Source organism: Macadamia integrifolia, chromosome 10 (genome assembly GCF_013358625.1).
Source record: "Macadamia integrifolia cultivar HAES 741 chromosome 10, SCU_Mint_v3, whole genome shotgun sequence".
Taxonomy (NCBI): domain Eukaryota; kingdom Viridiplantae; phylum Streptophyta; class Magnoliopsida; order Proteales; family Proteaceae; genus Macadamia; species Macadamia integrifolia.
The window spans coordinates 18635292-18648109 of record NC_056566.1 but is presented as its reverse complement, the minus strand read 5'-3'; positions in this window follow the sequence as shown (position 1 = coordinate 18648109).

Sequence of the window (12818 nt, the reverse complement as noted above, 5' to 3'; positions counted from 1 at the left end):
GATACTTTGTAATCCAATGATTACTCTTTGTTCCCTTAATTGAATTGAATTGAACTCGGCCCAATCGTTTCCTTTGGCCAAATAAAGAATGAGATCCTATTGCATAAATTATGCATATATTTGCAGACATAATGATATATATATATATATATATAGTGTTGGGAGAAAATTTAGAGTGGTTCGTGTAATTGAGAGGGAAGGATATCGGCCATGGGGTCATATTGATCCCACCATCGTGCGAACCAAAGGGGAGTTTGGTTGTTAAATTTGTAATCAAAACAGAAAAACTAGGAATGTCGATTAGTCTTGTTTTGAAATAAGAAAGCTTTGTACCAGGCCTCCTGATAGTCATAGTAGGTATAACCTATAGGAATATAGGTGTTTGAGAAGTTTTTTGATGTAAGGGGGTGGTTATTCCAATCTTTGAGGGAAAGAATTTTGCAAATGGTTACAGTTGTGTGTGTAACCAAAGAAGGGTCATTTTTGTCAAAATTGAGTTTTAGTCTGACAGAGTCAGTATCTATAAGAATGTGTAATCAGTAGCTCTGATACCATATGACATGATCGATCTATACTAAAATCTAGGGAAAAAGGGTTCTCCTGGTTCTGTATGGTGAGAAGAACGAGATAGGTGCAATACCGTACTCCGATCCGACAAGGAGATGAAAACTAGGATAAGTGCAATACCGTACCTAGATCCAATTTATGCAAAATTAAAACCAAAAAATAATTGAAGCAAGACCAAGAACTCAAAATTAGGTACTATAATAAAAGCTGATCAATCGAATCTATGATTCACAGTCGAGAGGTGCAACCGTAGGCTTCTTTGTGAAGATAGAACTAGGAGCAAGCTGCAGATGCAGATGCAGATACAAATAAAATATGATACAAAAATAATAGTTTGAAAATAAACTTTGCTATTATTTGGAGATCTTTAAATTACAGGCTTAGGTTTGAGGAATTTAAGAAGAAGAAGGGTAATTGAAGTTTGGAGGAGTCTTTGAGGTCTGATGATGCTAACCTTTGAGGGCAATTGGACTTGGAGGGGACGATCGAAGCCTTGAGTTGTTGAAGACCGGTGGATCTTTGAGGGAGTCCGGCAAGGCTTCGAGCTTGAAGACTTTGTAAATCTTGAGAGGGGCGATTCTCTTGAAAAATGCTCTCAAGTCTTTATCCAAGTTTTGCACTCTTGTTTTCCAAGATCTTTTTCCAAGTCTATCTACAAGTGGTTTGAGATGGGGAAGGAGTACCCTTTTATAGAAAAAGGGAGTCCCTTTACATTTGAATTACATTTGTGGCTCATTTGAATATCATTTGTTACAATTCTAAATTACATTTCATGTGACACTGTGCACATTGAATTTGCATTTATGACACTGTTTGATCTTGATCGTTTGCTTGGAATCTTCATATCTTGATCGTTTGCTTGGAATCTTCAAAGATCTTACCATGGCATTCCATATGTTAAGAACATTGTTTTCCTTATTGGTTTGATCTAGATGGGAAACCATATTTGAATGGATCTAGTTTTGGCTTGACTATCCTTTAACCTGGGATAGCGACAGTACCACCTTTCCTCATAGAGGTTGTCCATGGTTAGTTGACTAGATGGGTTAACGATTCCATCGGTCAGCCAGTTTATACCATCTTGACAGACATTAAAGACCAAATTATTTCTTGGTCGAAGTTTTTGAGGCGGTTCTTTGGGAGCGTCGAACCACCAGTTTGAATTTTGAGGATGACGATGCCTTAGAGCTGGGAGGTTCGTCATCAGAGGGGTCTTGAGCCATCTATTGAGTATGGCAATGGACTGTCATGGAGCCTTTGATAGAGCTGAGGCTGTAGGTCCCATCGCTAGATTCATCTTCTGAATCGGAGCCGAGTTCAGCGAGGCGAGCCAGAAGTACTTCCTTCTCACTTTTGGTGCTTGACTTTGATGAGGCTGAAAGGGCCGGGAAAGGTTTGAGGCCAGTAAGGCTTTGGATGAGGGCTATTTTGTCACATTTTGAGGTGTCACAGTTATCCCACCACTTAACATGAAAGACGCGAGAGAGAACTGGGGCGACCCAATCTTCAATTTGGAAATTTGTGATCTCATAATCCGAGAAGAGGATCCAGGCTAAGCAGTGTGGAGAAAGAACCGCAGAAGATCAAGTTGGTGAGTATTTTATTGGGAGTGTTGGGAGAAAATTTGGAGTGGTTTATGTAATTGGGAGGGGAGGATATCGGCCATGGGGCCATATTGATCCCACCATCGTGCGAACCAGAGGGGAGTTTGGTTGTTAAATTTGTAATCAAAACAAAAAAATCAGGAATGTCGGTTAGTCTTGTTTTGAAATAAGAAAGCTTTGTACCAGGCCTCCTGATAGTCATAGTAGGTATAACTTGTAGGAATATAGGTGTTTGCGAAGTTCTTTGATGTAGGGGGGTGGTTATTCCAGTCTTTGAGGGAAAGAATTTTGCAGATGGTTACAGTTGTGTGTGTAACCAAAGAAGGGTCATTTTTGTTAAAATTGAGTTTTAGTCTAACAAAGTCAGTGTCTACAAGGATGTACTAGTAGAATTCTCAGGTTTTTACTGCTGAGGGGAGACTCAACATAATTCTGGAGGACATCTTCGATCGTGAAGAGGTCTTCTTTGAGGGGTTTTTCAAAATATTAACTTTTGATTTTTCTGTGGGTGGTTTAAAGTGGCTTTGCTTGGGTGGTTTGGAGACTGGTGCTAGCTTTGTTTGTTGGAGGCGTTGAGAGAACGACGACATGGGAATAAGGAAGGTTTGAGGAGGCCAGGTGAGGCCTTTGGGAAATATCTTAGTTTGAGGAGGCAGGGGTGCCGTAGCTATTTTTGGATCGAACCATGGAATTTGAGGCTGTGGATTCTTTGAGAGGAGTCATTTTGAGTAGGTTAATTTTAGAAGTTTGGCCTTGTAGGAATTCACGAGTAAGGAAGTCAGGGACAGAATTTGATTCTCTTATAATATATTCAATTTAAAATTCAAAAATAGAAAGTAAAGCTTGCCATCGGGAAAAAATTTGTTTGGAAGCTAGGTTTGAAACATCATTTTGTAAAACAAATTTTGCAGTGCTACAGTCAACGCGAACTAAGAAAGGTTTGTTTAATAATGCATTTTAAAACTTTTGAATGCAAAGAACTACAATAGAACTGCTTTTTTGATAGTGCTATAATTCTTTTGGGCAGAGTTCTGGAGACCAGAGGTAAATTGGACTAATTGTTCTTTGTTATTATCAGGGAGTGTTTGTTTGAGGATTCCACCATATCCAATATCAGATGCATCAGTTTCGATAATTTTAAATGTCTCAGGATTAGGGATAAAAAGACAAGGAATCTCTTTGACCAGATTCTTGATAGTTTGGACAGCCCTAGTTTGGGCGGAGGACCAATGGGTTGGGTTTTTCTTAAGCCAGAGATATAAAGGTTCAGTAATTTTACTTATTTGGGGAAGAAAATCACGAACATAATTTAGGCTTCCTAAGAATTGTTGTAGTTGGATTTTGTCTAAAATTTGGTCAGAGAATTTATCACCAACAGAAAGGGCACGATCGATAGGGGTTAAGGTACCCTTTTCGAACTGACTTTGGTGGGAAAAAATTCCATTTTTCATTTTGAAAGGACGAGACCATTTGTTTTAATGGTTTGGTAAAATAAGCAGAGGTATTTGAAGTGTTGCTCTTTTGAATCAGAAAAAACTAAAACGTCATCGATATAGATAATTGTAAATTGCCCATATGGATTGAAAATGTCGTTCATAATTTTTTAAAATTCGCTAGGAGCATTTTTTAGGCCGAATGGCATGACGTTCCATTCATAGAGGCCAAAAGGAGAAGTGAAGGCAGTTTTGTAACGGTCCTTTTATGAATCTGGATCTGCCAGAATCCTGATTTCATATCAAATTTGGAAAAGATTTTTGCTTGATAAATTCTTTGTAAAAGGTCCTTTTGATTGGGAATGGGGTAACGAACCCATTGAAGGGCGTCATTGAGGGGTTTGTAATTAACGACCAACCTGGGGGTGCCTCTTTCAATTTCAGAAGCCTTATTAACATAAAAAGCAATACAACTCCAGGGAGAAGTACTATGGCGAATAAGATTTTTGGCTAGAAGGTCATCAATTTCAGATTTGCAAGTTTCTAAGAGAGTTTGGTTCATTTGAGTGGGTCATGCTTTGGTAGGAATTTGGAGATCAGTGAAGTCTTTGGCATATGGCAGAGAAACCATGTGTTTTTTGTGATGTCAAAAAGCATCAAGAACCTCAGAGTACAGATCAAGTTTGAATTTTGAGCGAAGTTGGTTTATTTGTTGGATAGTTTTGGGATGAGATAATTGGTCTGAAATTCATTGGTGGGTGAGTTTAGTTTGAAGAAAATTTAGTTGCTTATTTTTGGCTGTCGTTTGAGAAATAGGAGTTTAGGCATGTAAAAATGGAAAAATAATTTTTTGTCCTTGAAATTTTGTAGTTATGGAGTCTTGGGTGATCTTGAAAGGTTTTATCTTTCCAAGGAATGGTTGACCTAGGATGATAGTTTGGTCAAGATCTTTGGCAAGGAAAAAGGTTTGGGGAAGGTAAAATCCTTTGTGACAAATGTGGGTATTTGATAATTTGTATTGGACATTCAACCCAGACCCATTTGTGGTGGTAAGCCACTGGGTAGTACGTTCATAGTATTGGATTGGAATGATACCTTCGTTGATATAGTTGAGTTGAGCACCTGAGTCAACTAAGGCAATGGTAGAAAGTTTGAAGGAGGCATTAACCACAAGAGTAATGTGGATATACCAATTTTGACTGGAAATAGTATTAACAAAACTAGTAGAAGGTTCTTGGTTTGAAAAGGGATTAGTAAATGGTTCTGTTAAAACAAGCTCAGAGTTTGGGGAAGGGTCTTGTCGATTTGAGATTTGTGATAGGAGAGATAATTGTTGTTTAATGGTTTTGATTTCATACTGCAATGTTGTAGTAGTAGTTTCAAGAGTTTTGATTTTGGCGGAATGGTCAGGAACGAAAGGGGTTTATGTTTTTTCGAATTTGTGAAGTATAATTTGTAAATTGTAAGGTTGGATAGAGGTTTGGGCCTTAATATTTTGTTTAAGGTGTTCGAGACAGACCTTTTTTTGTTTAGGGTCAGTTAAGTTATCAATATATTCAAAAATATTTGTTTGAGGAGATGCTCGTAACATACAAACAGATTTGGAAGCACAATCTTCACAACTTAAACCAATAATGCAAGAATCACAAGCACAAGCTTGGAAGTTGTCATTATCAGTAGAGCTAGGGACAGAATGCTCAGAGGCTTTAACCTGGTTTAGATTGTAATTTTGCTCATCAGAAAATGAGGAAGAAGGGGTGTCTTGGAAAAGAGCCAAAATTTGGGACTTATCTTGTTCAGAAATTTGTAAAGAGTTTATTCTTTTGGAGACATGGCAGTATTTGGCGATGTGGCTGGGTTTGTCGCATCTAAAGCACCCTTGAGAAGTTTGATTGGGGTTTAGATTTTTAGGTGCCTTGAAAGGCTTTCTACGCTTGCTATGTTTTGGTTTGGAAGGGGATTTTTGATAGAACTCGGGAGTGGTAAACCGTTTATGGGAAGCATAATGGTTTGATCTGTGAAATGTTTTATAGAATTTTCGAGAGGATTTTTGTCTATGTTTTGTTGGAGGTCTACGGGGAGCAAAACCAAATTGTTCGCAAAATCCTCCTAATTCTAGTTTGTAAAATTTGTTTTCTTTGTTGATTTGCTTTTGTAGCCTAATGCCAGTACACAAGGCTAATCCTTCTTCATGGATCAGATTAATAATTTGACCATAGGTCATTTGATCATATGGGATAATCCCGTCGTTTTCTTTGCGTAATTGTTGCTTAATTTTTTTCGAAAAAAGAGTTGGAAGACCTGTGAAGAATTTTCCTTTCCAACAGGGAAGGTTGGCATCAGGTCTGGTTAGGACTTTGGTAAGGAAAGTGTCTTTGTACTATTTGAAGTTATGTAATTTCTTACACCTAAGGTTTGAAAGTTGTTCAGCGGTACGGTCTTTGAGAAGAGAAGGGTTCCCTAAGAAATAATTTGCGATACTGAAAATAAGGGTAGTAACAGCATCTTCAATAGGGTCACTTTTGGCGTTGAGAAGGGGAGTTCCTTCAAGGGTAGTTTGGATGGCAGTTAAGATTTCAGTTTTTTGGTTATCTGTGACACCACCAACCTTTAAGCTGGCCTGTAAAGCCAGAAATGTGTAAAGTAGCAACAGCACTATCAGCCGTATTTTTGATACAGTGAGCGTTGCTGACCATAGTCATTTCTTGGAGTTTATTCATGAGATTATGTTCGGAAAGACCATCTATATTCCATTCATAGATGATGCCACTTTGGTAAGAAGCCTGAGGAGCAGTTCCTCTAGCTTCGATTTAGAGGTCTGGAAAGACTGGGTGTTCGGTTGAGCTTTGTCCGATTTGATTAACTTGGGGGGATCTCCGAGTCAAAGCTAGATGAGTAACTCGAAGAATATTTTAGAAGAGTTCGAACTCGACGATTAGAAAATTCAGCAGTTGATTGATTTGGAATCGGTGTGTCAGGAGCTTCTAAAGTCGCGAGACGATGATTGATTTGATCAAGTAAAAATGATTTATTAAGTTGGTCTTGTTGTTTTTGTGGTATGATGTAAGGTTTGTTGATGGAGGAAGAGGAGTTGGTGCGGAGGAAGACACGGGTTTTGGTTGAACAAGGCATTCAACTCGGGAGAGTTGGTCGCCTAAAGTTTGAAGACTTAAATTTGCAAAATTTGATTGTTCAATTATTTCCTATCTGGGTCAGTTTGTTCAGCAATTTTGAAAGGAGATGCAGTAATTTCTATATTTTTAAATTGATGTTTAATGCTATCGATCGGGGGATGGATAGCAGAGGTTGTTTGACCAGCACTAAGGGTCCAGGTCTTGTGTGAGGCCGTTTGAGTGGAGATTTGATTATGCCAAGGGTAGTCAATGCTGTTATCCTGGGCATAAATATCAAAATAACTAAAGAGGAAAATGTTTGATTTAAGTTGTGTCATAAGGGTATACCAATTTGTCTGGATTTGTGCTTGTTGGTTTAAATCGAAGGTTGAGAAAAACCAATTACGTTTTTGGCTATTTTTTGGGGATTCAAAATCCGTTTTTAAGTAAAGGTTTGTCAATTTGGAATTCATTGTCAATTTGGAGCATACTGACAGCAGGATCAGAAGAAGGTGGAGCTACTTCTGAAAGGGTTGGAGATTGTGGACGATTTTGCTCAGAAAGATCTAGTACAGAGGATGAAGCCTCATAGGTACCACGAATAACATTTTGTTCGGAGTTTAGACCGGAAAGGTTAGGAGGAGTTCTCAGGGGAGAACTAAAAGGAAAATAGTTTGAAGAAGTCGATGCATTGGAGCATGACTTCCGAGAACTTTGGTAGACACTTGGTGGTATTTGTCAGTTAAACCGAAGGGTAACTAGGCCATCTAAGTCTTGCGAGATGGACTGGATGTTGGTATTTGAAATTTGAGGTTGGGGGTAGTCGTTTGCACCTACCACTCAGCAGGGAAAGAAATATCTTTCCACTGAACAAGTGTTGGGTATATGGTTTGACCCTGAACACAATCAGTTTCAAGGTAAAGGGTAGAACCTTTGGGGGATTGTTTTAGAGCTCTGGGTTTGATAGTTTTCATAGCTTTGAATTTTATGTGGTGGATGATAGAAATTAGAATCGATCCATTCATCATTCAATAACTGTGGGTTTTGAGGTTAATTTTTAGGGAATGAAGAATATTTGGGTCTTCGAGGCCTATGGACATATTTGGATAAACATTGAAATGGACAGGGCCATAGCAGAGGCTAGTTTCAATGGCTTCTAGAAGGGAATCATTGAAGTCAAGGAATCTTTGATCACGCAAGGCCAAGAGCAGTGAAGTATTAAGGCCTTCGTAGTGTAAGGGTTTGATAACTAGTTGAACTAAACCAATATGGACATAGTTAAATTTGTGGGATTTGAGGTCCTGAAGAGACTGAGGGTCGAAAAGGGTGATTTCATAAGTATTTTGAGTGAAATTTATAGTTTGTTCGACTGTTTTGATTGTTTCAAAATGGGTATGCCAGTCATTTTGATAAACTTCTCTTCATGAAATTTTTGGAACGGACCAACTTTGAAGTCTTTGATCTAATTCCATTATTTGTTCATCATAATTGAGTACATTAGAACTTGTACTCGCCTCACTAGCCGATCTCATCGACATGGAGCAGGAGAGACAATTCATAGTCTCCGAGACCTAAACTTAGGGTAACATCCAAGATCTAGTTATGCGAAAGGGTATCATCAACATAAGTTGGGCACAATCGTGGACTTAGACTCCTCTGCCACTCCTCCCAATAGTCCAAAGGTACATACATTGTGCAAAACAAGAAATAATATAGATACACAAAAGAAAAGAGCGATTGAAAAACTTAAAACCGAATTCACCACCACCGTGGCTCTGATACCATATGACAGGATCTCATTGATCACAGGATCATTTTGTTCAGCAGTACTGGGTTGGAATGACTCCTTCGTTGATACAATTGAGCTAAGCACCTGAGTCAACAAGGGCAATGGTAGAAAGCTTGAAGGAGGCGTTGACCACAAGAGTAATGTGGATATACCAGTTTTGACTGGAAATTGTATTAACAAAACTAACAGATGGTTCTTGGTTTGAAAAGGGATTAGTAAATGGTTCTGTTAAAATAGGCTCAGTGTTTAGGGAAGAGATTTGTGATTTGAGATTTGTGACAGGAGAGATAATTGTTGTTTAATGGTTTTAATTTCATACTGCAGTGTTGCAGTAGTAGTTTCAAGAGTTTTGATTCTAGTAGAATGGTCAAGAACTGAAGGGGTTTGTGTTTTTTCAAATTTGTGAAGTATAGTTTGTCCATTGTAAGATTGGATAGAGGTTTGAGCCTTAATATTTTGTTTAAGGTGTTCGAGACAGGCCTTTTTTTTTTGGGGTCTGTTAAATTATCAATATATTATAAAAATATTTGTTTGAGGAGATGTTCGTAATATACGAATAGATTTGGAGGCACAGTCTTCACAACTTAAACCAATAATGCAGGAATCACAAGCACAGGCTTGGAAGTTGTCATTATCAGTAGAGCTGGAGACAGAATGTTCAGAGGCTTTAACTTGGTTAAGTCTGTGATTTTGCTCATAAGAATTTTGCTCATTAGAGGAGGAGGAAGAGGTGTCTTGAAAAATGGCTAAAATTTGGGACTTATCTTGTTCAGAGATTTGTAAAGAGTTTATTCTTTTAGAGACACGGCAGTATTTGGGGATGTGGCCAGGTTTGCCGCATCTAAAGCATCCTTGGGAAGTTTGGTTTGGATTTTTAGGTGCCTTGAAAGGTTTTCTATACTTACACCAAAATCCAGAGAAATAGGGTTCTACTTGTTCTGTATGGTGAGAAGAATGAGATAGGTGTAATACCGTACTCTGATTTCTCGGAATGCCCCCCACTGGGCTCGTATCCCAGCAGCTAATAACTGTAGGAATATAGGTGTTTGAGAAGTTCTTTGATGTAAGGGGGTAGTTATTCTAGTCTTTGAGTATCTCCAAGTGGTTTGAGATGGGGAAGGAGTACCCTTTTATAGACTAAGGGAGTCCCTTTTTATTTGAATTACATTTGTGGCGCATTTGAATGTCTTTTGTTAATATTCTTACTTACATTTCATGTGACACTGTGCACATTGAATTTGCATTTATGACATTGTATATGCCGAAAGTTGGAATTGATCTTGGATTTGATCTTGACCGTTTGTTTGGAATCTTCATATCTTGATCGTTTGCTTGGAATCTTCGAAGATCTTACCACAGCATTCCATGTGTCAAGGACACTGTTTTCTGTATTGATTTGATCTAGATGGGAAACCATATTTGAATGGGCCTGATTTTGGCTTGACTATCCTTTAACCTAGGATAGTGACAATACCACCTTTCCTCATTATGGAATTACCTAAGGAAGGAGAATTCGTACACAAAGTTTTAGGGATAAAGAAAGAGGGATGAGAGTGACGGAGATCGAACCGGTCATGGTTCAATAGTATCACTGTAAAAAAAAAAAAAAAGGTGTACCTAGTGCACGAGATCCCCTCAAAGTCCAATCGCCCTCAAAGGATAGCATCATCAGACCCCAAAGACTGCTCAAAACTTCAATTACCCTTCTTCTTCTCAAATCCTCAAACCTAAGCCTGTAACCCAAAGATCTCCAAATAATATCAAAACTTATTTTCAAATTATTATTTCTGCATCATATTTTATTTACATTTGCATCTGCATCTACAGCTTGCTTCTAGTTCTATCTTCATAGAGAAGCCTACAGTTGCGCCTCTCGACTGTGAATCATAGATTCGGTTAAGTAGCTTTTATTTTAGTACCTAATTTTGAGTTCTTGGTCTTGCTTCAATTATTTGTTGATTTTAATTTTACACAAATTAGATCTAGGTACGGTATTGCACCCGTCCTAGTTCTCGCAAGACTTAGATGGCCTAGTTACCCTTCGGTTTAATCGACAAATACCACCAAGTGTCTACCAAAGTTCCCGGAAGTCATGCTCCAGTGCATTGACTTCTTCAAACTATTTTCCTTTTAGTTCTCCCCCGAGAACTCCTCCTAACCTTTATGGTCTAAACTCCGGACAAAATTTTATTTATGGTACCTGTGAGGCTTCATCCTCTATACCAGATCTTTCTGACCAAAATTGTCCACAATCTCCGACCCTTTCAGAAGTAGCTCCACCTTCTTCTAATCCTGTTGTCAGTATGCTCCAAATTGACAACGAATTCCAAATTGACAAACCTTTACTTAGAATGGATTTTGAATCCTCAAAAAATAGTCAAAAACAAAACTGGTTTTTCTTAACCTTCAATTTAAACCAACAAGCACAAATCCGGACAAATTGGTATACCCTTATGACACAACTTAAATCAAACATTTTCTTCTTTACTTATTTTGATATTTATGCCTAGGATAACAACATTGACTACCCTTAGCATAACCAAATCTCCACTCAAATGGCCTCACACAAGACCTGGACCCTTAGTGCTGGTCAAACAAACTCTGCTATCCATCCCCCGATCGATAGCATTCCGGAGACCAGAGGTAAATTGAACTAATTGTCCTAACCATTGCCTTAGTTGACTCAAGTGCTCAACTCAATTGTATCAACAAAGGTGTCATTCCAACCCAGTACTATGAACGTACTACCCAGCGGCTTACCACCGCAAATGGGTCTGGGTTGAATGTCCAATACAAATTATCAAATACCCACATTTGTCACAAAGGATTTTGCCTTCCCCAAACCTTTCTCCTTGCCAAAGATCTTGACCAAACTATCATCCTAGGATCAACCATTCCTTGGAAAGATAAAACCTTTCAAGATCACCCAAGACTCCATAACTACAAAATTTCAAGGACAAAAAATTATTTTCCCATTTTTACATACCCAAACTCCTATTTCTCAAACGACAGCAAAAAATAAGCAACTAAATTTTCTTCAAATTGAACTCACCCACCAACGAATTTCAGACCAATTATCTTATGTCCAAACTATCAAGAATCTGGTCAAAGAGATTCCTTATCTTTTTATCCCTAATCCTGAGGCATTAAAAATTGTCGAAACTGATGCCTCTGATATTGGATATGGCGGAGTCCTCAATGTGGCAAACCTGGCCACATCGCCCAATACTGTCGTGTCTCTAAAAGAATAAACTCTTTACATATTTCTGAACAAGATAAGTCCCAAATTTTGGCTCTTTTCCAAGACACCTCTTCTTCCTCATCTTCTGATGAGAAAAATTACAATCTAAACCAGGTTAAAGCCTCTAAGCATTCTGTCTCCAGCTCTACTGATAATGACAACTTCCAAGCTTGTGCTTGTGATTCTTGCATTATTGGTTTAAGTTGTGAAGATTGTGCTTCCAAATCTGTTCGTATGTTATGAGCATCTCCTCAAACAAATATTTTTGAATATACTGATAACTTAACCGACCCTGAACAAAAAAAGGCCTGTCTCGAACTCCTTAAACAAAATATTAAGACCCAAACCTACATCCAACCTTACAATTTACAAACTATACTTCACAAATTCGAAAAAACACAAACCCCTTCCATTCTTGACCATTCCACCAGAATCAAAACTCTTGAAACTACTACTACAACATGCAGTATAAAATCAAAACCATTAAACAACAATTATCTCTCCTGTCACAAATCTCAAATCGACAAGACCCTTCCCCAAACTCTGATCCTGTTTTAACGAAACCATTTACTAATCCCTTTTCAAACCAAAAACCATCTGCTGGTTTTGTTAATACTATTTCCAATCAAAATCGGTATATCTACATTACTCTTGTGGTTAATGCCTCGTTGTTTAATTTTTTCCGAAAAAAGAGTTGGAAGACCTGTGAGGAATTTTTCTTTCCAACAGGAAAGGTTGGCATCAGGTCTGGTTAGGACTTTGGTAAGGAAAGTGTCTTTGTACCATTTGAAGTCATGTAATTTCTTACACCTAAGGTTTGAAAGTTGTTCAGCGGTATGGTCTTTGAGACGAGAAGGGTTCCCTAAGAAATTATTTACGGTATTGAAAATAAGGGTATTAATAGCATCTTCAATAGGGTCACCTTCGGCGTCGAGAAGGGGAGTTCCTTCAGGGGTAGTTTGGATGGTAGTTAAGATTTTAGTTTTTTGGTTATCTGTGAGAACATAATCCAACCAACCTTTAAGCTGGCCTGTAAAGCTAGAAATGAGTAAAGTAGCAACAACACTATCA